We start from the raw sequence: 8818 nt of genomic DNA, 5'->3' as shown, positions 1-8818 counted from the left end.
TTTTTAGTTGCTATTTTATGGGTGTTTGGAGGTCAGTATGGGAGAGTTATGGTAATTTACTGCTCACTCCACTATCTTGGCTCCTGGAAGTTCCACAAAGAATAATTTAATATTAAATTCTAAGAAGTTGAAGATGGAAACAAGGGCATATAGTAGAGGGTGAAAATAAAAATATGACAGTACTATACAATAATATTAGGAATGCTAAAATACAGAATGTATTTAGGCTGTGGATGCAAAATAAGGGGATACAAAATAAGGTTGTGGAGGTTTTAAAGTAGATATTGTGAATACAAGAGGCTCAAAATAGAGATGTAAGTGTTTTAACTGGAAGCATGGGGATATGATAACTGACTGTCGAAGGGAAATGTGCTCTTCTTTGCAAAAGAAAATTACCTTTGCTCTAGAAATAACACAAAAAAAGAGTTAACAGGTAGTTGATACCCAAGAAATGTAAGGAAATAGTATAAGACAGCCTAGTTGCCCTTGGTGAACTCAAGTCACTTAGGCCAAATAAATAACATCTTCAGGGAATTAAGGAAATAGCAAATGTAATTACTGAGCCCTTAGTAAAGACATTGAAAAATGGTGAACAACAGAAGAGGTGTCACAAGACTGGAGGACATTTGTTCTGATTTTTAAAAAATAAGGGAAGAGAAGAAAGTCTATAAATAATAGACCAGTGAGACTGATTACAATTTTCGAGAGAAATAGATCATTAAAGAAAAGGTTAGTGATCTTATATGAAAAGAAGGAACAATGGCAAAGAACCAATCTGACTACATAAAAAAAGAGATGTTGCTGTGGATACAGTGGATGACTTGAAGTCAATAGGACCTCAATTCAAACCTTGCTTAAGCCATGTATTTGCTGGGTGAGCCTGTGCAAGTCACTTACACTTACACTGACCTTCAATCTTCTTATCTGTAAACTGAGAAAGTAGAACTTGAAGACCACCAAGGTCCCCTCCTTTCCCCTATGATCCTATGAAAAGAGTAAACCAGATATATCATATTTCCTTCTTGACAGTTTCTTTTTTTTTTTTTAAGATATGATCCCATCCTATTCAATTCACTCTGTGTTCTCTCTCTCTCCCTCTCTCCCTCTCTCTCTCTCTCTCTCTCTTTCTGTGTTTGTGTAATCCCACCAACTACCCAGATACTGAAAAAAGTTTCAAGAATTACAAATATTGTCTTTCCACGTAGGAATGTAAACAGTTCAACCTTAGAAAGTCCCTTATGACTTCTCTTTGCTGTTTACCTTTTCATGCTTCTCTTCATTCTTATGTTTGAAAGTCAAATTTTCTTTTCAGCACTGGTCTTTTCATCAAGAATGCTTGAAAGTCCTCGATTTCATTGAAAGACCATTTTTTTCCCCTGAAATATTATACTCAGTTTTGCTGGGTAGGTGATTCTTGGTTTTAGTCCTAGTTCCTTTGACTTCTGGAATATCATATTCCATGCCCTTCAATCCCTTAATGTAGAAGCTGCTGGATCTTGTTTTATCCTGATTGTATTTCCACAATACTTGAATTGTTTCTTTCTAGCTGCTTACAATATTTTCTCCTTGACCAGGGAACTCTGGAATTTGGCCACAATGTTCCTAGGAGTTTTTCTTTTTGGATCTCTTTCAGGAGGTGGATTCTTTCAATATTTATTTTACCCTCTGGATCTAGAATATCAAGGGAGTTTTCCTTGATAATTTCAAGAAAGGTCATGTCTAGGCTTTTTTTCTTCACAGCTTTCAGGTAGCCCCAAAATTTTTAAATTGTCTCTCCTGTATCTATTTTCTAGATCAGTTGCTTTTCCAATGAGATATTTCACATTGTCTTCAATTTTTTCATTCTTTTGGGGTTTTTTTTTGTAATATTCTTGGTTTCTCATAAAGTCATTAGCTTCCATTTGCTCCATTTTAATTTTTAAAGAACTATTTTCTTCAGTGAGCTTTTGAACCTTCTTTTCCATTTAGCTAATTTTGCTTTTTAAAGTATTTTTCTCCTCATTGACTTTTTGGACCTCTTTTGCCAACTGAGCTAGCCTATTTTTAAAGATGTTATTTTCTTCAGCATCTTTTGGGTCTCCTTTAGGAAGCTGTTGCCTTGCTTTTCATGACTTTCTTGCATTGCTCTCATTTCTCTTCTCATTTTCTTCCTCCACCTCTCTTACTTGATTTTCAAAATCTTTTTTGAGGTCTTCCATGGCCTGAGACTGTTGCAAATTTATTTTGTGGTTTTGGATGAAGAAGCCTTGAGTTTAACGTCTTCCTCTAATGGTATGCTTTGTTCTTCCTTATCTGAAAGGGTGGAGGAAAATACCCGTTCACCAAGAAAGTAACCTTCTATAGTCTTATTTTTTCCTCCTCTGGGCATTTTCCCAGCTAGTTACTTGAGTTTTGAGTCCTTTGTCAAGTGGAGGGTATACTCTAGGGACTTGTAAGTTCTCAGTTCCTCCAAGGTGGCACAATCAAGGGAGAGGAGTTTGCTCCTCTCCTCCTGGCCTGCACTCTGATCTGGGAGCAACCACAGACTTTTTTGCCCAGGATCTGTGAACAGGGTTCCCTCTCCACAACTGCCTTCAGCTCCATGATGCCAGTGCTCCTCCTCACCCCAGCCTGCTACTCAGGGCTGAGATCCAGATCACCAGCTCAATTCTCTCAGGGTCTTTAGGCTGAGGGCTCCAAAAATGGACACTGTGCAGCAATGACTTCTTCCTGCCCTGGGCCTGAGGCTAGGGCTGAACCCTGCTCCCTTCTCACCCAGGTGAAAGAGCTTTCTCACTGACTTTTGAAGCTGTCTTTAGTGTTTGTGGGGTGAGAGATCTGGGAATCAGAGCTGCTGCCTGGCATTCCCCCTGCTCCAGTCCTGTCCCTGCTAAGTCACATGGCCAAACACCAGGAGAGATAGAACTTTCCTGTTTGCCTTCCAGGCTATATTGGACTGGAAATCTCTTTCACTCTGTCATTTGTGATTTCTGCTGCTCTAGAATTTGTTTAGAGTCATTTTTTACTGATATTTTATGGACTTTGGGGGTAGAGTTAAGAGTAGATCCGTCCTTCTACTCTGCCATCTTGGCTCTGCCCCCCAAAATAGTATTTCACTGTGAAGATTGTACCTGTCTCTTTGTTAAGTTATTATACACAGTATAAGAAGACTATTTAAATTTGAATTTCTAAACCATAGTTATTGAGGAAATTTTCAAATATGTACTAATATGCATTTTAGAGAAAGAAAAAGGGAAAGGGTGAAGATAGTTCATTTAAAATTCTGTATTTTGCTTGGCAGAAAAATACTTTAGTTTCAAGCATTAAGGAAGCTTGGCATCTCCTCAGGTGTAGTCCTCATCCCCACACTTGCTAGACAAATATCTAGTTAGAACTATGTTAGAGGTCAAAGTGTTCATTTTTGGGGTGAAGATGATAAAAATAAATTAGAAAATAGGGTCACTAATTAAGAAACAAAAAGGATCAAAGGCTTGTACAAAATTTTCAGCTTTCTGTCTGCATATCGTGAATACTTTCTTCAAGAGAGACAGAAGGCACTTGATACAGTAAGCACCAAAAATCATCACAAAAATTTTTAAATATACTCCGTTGTAATTGGATAAAACTTGTTAACCAATGCCATTGAATATTCTGAATAAGTTGTCTGTGTACATTTAGATCATTGATATGTCAATGCAAAGATAAACAGACAAACAAACCTATAATTAGAAGAAAAGGATAATGATGAGAAGATGAAAGCAATTGTAACAATTCACCCTGACCAAAAAGTCACTGATGCTGAAAAATGGGAAGTAGAAAAAGCTAAACTGTTCACCTTGATTATTACCACTTGTAGAATTAGTCAACAAACATTTATTTAAAAAAATTGTATTGAAATCTTTTACTATTTTCACATCACCAAAATTTTCCCTAGTATTCATCCTCTTCTGCTATCAGAGAGCCATCCCACATAGCAAAATAATATTTTAAGACAAAAAGAAAAAGAGGAGAAAAAAACATAAACTGATCAATACGCTGGAAAATTCTAAAAATATGTATTACAGGTAGCACACTCTTGGACCTCCCAGTACTGCAATGGGATGGGGTGGGAACTTCTCTTGTCCTTTCAAGTCATGCTCAAAAAGGGTGTGTGTGTGTGTGTGTGTGTGTGTGTGTGTGTGTGTGTGTGTGTGTGTACGTCATAGTACTGAGATATGGGATGCAAAGAAAGAAAAAAAACAAGGAGCTCATATTCTAATGAGAGAGATAATATGCAAACAGCTATATACATAACATACATATAAAGTGTAAATGTACAGTATTTTCAAGGGGAATAAAGTAGCAGTGAGAACATGCAAGATTGGAAAAGGACTATTTCAGAAGCTATCTAGAGGTGAGTCTTGAAGGAAGCCAGAACCTCTACATAAAGAGGTAAAGTATTCCAAGCATGAGGAAGAGCCAATGAAAAGGCATAGTTAGGAGGTGAAATGTCTTCTGTCAACAAAAATATTCTTTTAAAAGTTGATAGGTGCATATGCTGGTGTACAAAATGCCTGCAGTGATTGTTGTAGAAGTTATTAGCATTGATGACTATTGAGATTGATACCACTACATTTTAAAGGAAAATAGATGTAATCATGTCTCCTGAGACTGATGATATGTGAAGGAGAGGATGACGTTGCTATCGTGCTACAGAATGTTCTCCTGTCCTGACTGTAGCACCATTTTTGTGTCATTTAGGCTGGGGCAGGTAGGTTGGGTCAGGTGTTAGCTCTCCATGGTCCTGGAAGACTCTAGCCCTGCTCTGTTCGGGATGCAACATAAATATTTATGTTCACATCCAGGATGCTGGAGCTACTGGGATTCAAGGTTCCTGCAAAGCTATTTTTATGACTTATCCCAGACCAAAATAAGGTCAAAGAGCCAAAACAACAGTAACAACAAACAACATTAGCCAAGCAAAAACATTCCTTGCCAAAGGGAAAACATGGCAACCAAGGGTAAAACTGGCTTAGTGCCAAGCCTAGAGGCCTGTATTGGGCTACCCGAGTCTTCCTTACCTCACCTCCCGAGGTCTTCGGCTGGCCACGCCGGATGCACGTATGAGAGAAAGGACGTTCCAGAGTCAAACAGGGGTTGAGCTTTATTACAGGGTTTCGGTTACAAGTGCAGGGGCTCTTCTTTCTTAGGACGAAGAGGGGGAGATTTCCTAAGAAGGCTAAGCTTAAGGGAATGGAAGTAGAAGTACAAGCGGGGAGAGAGGGGGAGGGGAGAGAGGAAAGAAAAGAAGCGGAGCCCTACTTTTCTCTTTGGCTCCACACGTGCTAAGAGCTTTTAGGCTTCCTCAATCCTACTTAATCTTCAGCCACACAGTTTGCATCTCAATACCATGCTGTTAGGTAACTAGGTGTGCTCCAATCCGGGACGACCTCGAGGGCAGGGAGACTCCACCCATCAGGTATCTCCGGGGGAGAGGCGGAAATACCCGAGCTAGCCGAGCTAGCTCGGTCTGACCTTCTCGAACCCCCGCTGTTCATGGAGGGCCTCGTAAGACTCTAAGATTTAGAAGTCCCACTTTTACCTGCCCGAGACTGTCCACACGGAATTGAGCTTCCAGTCCCAACAGCTTAGAGTACAAGACAATTAGTGGAGGAGGAATATGGATAATCATGAATAATATTGTCTAATAAAACATGATAAAACAATGATGATGAATGTGTGTATATAGCAACTTTGGTGTGAAACCTAGTCATGTCAGCAGGTCTCAAGAACATTTATAAATAAAAGCAGAAGATGAAAAGAAAAGTAGACGTAAAATGGAATAAATTTGCCAGAATTTCTATTATGAACTACTCTCCTCACTGAGGAGAGTAGAATCACCATATTTGGAATCTAAAATCAAAGTGGTAAAGTAAATGCTGGATATGAGTTACAATCCAAGCTCTGTCATTTACTATGTATGGCCTTGAGATTTAACTTCTCTATATCTTAGCTTCCTTGTCTGTAAAGTGAGAGAATTGGACTACGTGGCCTCTGTGACTCTTTCAACACTAATTCTATGATCCTTTGACCACTGCTTTTCTATCTCAATATCTAATGGAAGGAATTAATAATGGCACATCAGAAGATGAAGTCAGGAAGAACTACTGTAGATGGCCAAGATGTACAGAGAAAAATCCATTTGTAGGTGATACAATTTCGAAAGCACTTGGATGGATTTTCAAGATAGTTCAAAAAAGGAAGATTCCAGAATGTGTAAGTTGATAGGTGATATTATCTTGCATGTGTGTATGTCAGTGATGATTTTATTTTATACAAAAAAACCCCATACATAACAAGAAATACTTTGAGAAAACTTTGCATCTGAAGCAACAGAGTGACCCTAAATGCTGCCCTGAAAAACTGGTTAACTGATTTTCCTCTGTGATATTGTTGTTGAGTTATTCAGTCATATCTAACTCTTTGTGTCACCATGGATTTGTCCATGTGGCTTTCTTGGCAAAGATACTGGAGTGGTTTGCCATTTCTTTTTCCAATGTGTCTCTATCTGAGGCAAATAGGGATGAATGACTTTCTAGTAAGTGTCTGAGGCTACATTTGAACTCAGAGCTTCTTGACTTTAGATCTGGTGTTCTATCCACTTATGCTATGTTACCTTTTTCATGGGAAAAAGATCCCCATTTTTCTTTTGTTTTTTTTCATGGTCAGTCCCTGGAAGTTTGTGGTAATCTTTCATAGTTCTTATTCTTTCTTACTAATTGCATTTGTTTATATACCTTTCAATATTAAATTCAGTATTTTCAGAACTCTTTTATTCTCCAACCATCCTAGTCTAACTCCATCTAATTCCTCTCCTTTATGTTCAAGTTTCAGAAATTTATGCCTTCAATTTACTCTGAATTGCATTTTTATCTTTTTCTTTCCATAATAGATTTTATCATCATCATTTCACTGAAATTGGCCTTTTAAATAATTCATATAACTTTCTCATATCCATTTAGTCTAATTCTTTCACTCTACAATTCAATGAGATGTGTCCTAGAGAAGTTAAGTGACTTACCCAAGGTCACCCTGCTAGTATGGGGCAAGGTTAGGATTGAACTTATATCCTTTGACTCAATTCAATAATCTTTGTACTAACCAGGGGACAGGTAGACTTTCACCAATGGTTTTCTATAGCAAGTTTGCATCTTCAGACCTGCAATTGACTGAAGAGTGATACAAGATACTTTGCTGTTTATGGTTTATTGATTATCACAAAAGACATTTGACTCAGAAGGAGAAAAATATACTTCAATGACTTCTTTGCATATATTAAGATAATATAAAATTCCTTGATAGATAGAACTGCAGACATCACTTGATACAACAATCCTCTGAATAGCATCATTGAGGAAGAAATACAATAGTGAAGACACAGACAAGCCTCACACAAGACAAGATGCAAGGAAGATGGTACAATATGCATAACAGACAGAGTCTATAACATTAAGATCATAGATACATTGAAGTAACAAGGTATAATTAGGGAACTGACTCACTTCCTTTTTGTCCATCATGTACCCAGCTACATATAGCTATAGGTAATAACTCGATCATGTATTTAATTTAACCAGGACAAAAAAATAGATTCAAGAGGGTTTCTATTTCTTGCCATGCCAGAATTCAATACTATCCTTCTTTGAAGCATCGAGTGAAGGAATGAACTCAGTGAAGGTTCTTTGGGATGAGTCAGTTATTTCCTTTCTACTATTCAATTTACATTCATAATCAGGGGATCTCAAGGATTCCCACTTTTTTTTTCTCTCATGAGAAACAGACTGGAGAAAGAGAAGATGGGTAGAAACAGAGACCATTGGTCTTATATCTGTGAGACAGAGCCATGACTAGGGTGGAGTGACTGGGGCTTTGTTCCAGGGTACTGAATATAGAGGACAGAGGACATTCATAGCACTTGAAGTTCTTCAGCATTATAGAAGCAAAAGAAAATAATACCTAATTAGTAAGAATAATTAGTTAAACTAGGAAACCATCAGTGGGCAAGGTAAAATTTCTCCATTATCCCAACCACTCTCCCTAGACTCTCTATTGAGGTCTTGCTCTATGCTTCCTGTTTGGTGCATGCTTGCTGATATAAAAATTTCTGGCTGCAGCTTTGATAATGGAGTGTTGGCCCTTAAAAGTTTGAAACCCTTCCACTGATGAGAGGCCCCCCCCAATATCCCCTTTCTTCTGCTTTGTAGCCTTAGTTCTCAGAACACAGAGCCTGTGGCTTCAGAGAACATTCTGTAACTAAACAGAACTTGAAGAGTCTTCCTGAGAAGGAAATTGTTCTGTTCAGTGCCTCATGATTATCTAGCAGTGATGCAGGGAAAGTTTGTGAAAATACACAAGACAGCCTCCCACTAAGGTTTTCTTGACCCATGAGACCATTATTCACTTTTTGATTGCTGCAGGGCTGTAAGTTAAAAATTCGACTTCCATAAAATTTTTTCTCAAACCATTGAGATCTAATTCAATCCAATCCAGTAAACATTTATTAATCCAATCTAGCTTTCAACTCTACCACTCAGCTGAAACTGTTCTAAAATTACAAGTGTTTTCTTAACTAATAAGTCCAAAGGCCTTCACTCACAGCTTGATTTGCATGACTTTTCTATAGCATGAAATACTATTTATACTCTCTCTTCTCTGGGTTTTAATGACATTAATCTCTACTGATTCTCCCCCTACTTGCTTGAACCCTCACTTCTCAGTCTCCTTTGCTGGATTATCACCTATATCTTCCCCTTGTGAATGTATGATCTGTCTTAGGCCCTCTTTTCTCTATATACTCTCT

The sequence above is a fragment of the Notamacropus eugenii genome, chromosome 1 (assembly GCF_028372415.1).
Source record: "Notamacropus eugenii isolate mMacEug1 chromosome 1, mMacEug1.pri_v2, whole genome shotgun sequence".
Classification (NCBI taxonomy): domain Eukaryota; kingdom Metazoa; phylum Chordata; class Mammalia; order Diprotodontia; family Macropodidae; genus Notamacropus; species Notamacropus eugenii.
This window is presented reverse-complemented; position numbering follows the sequence as displayed.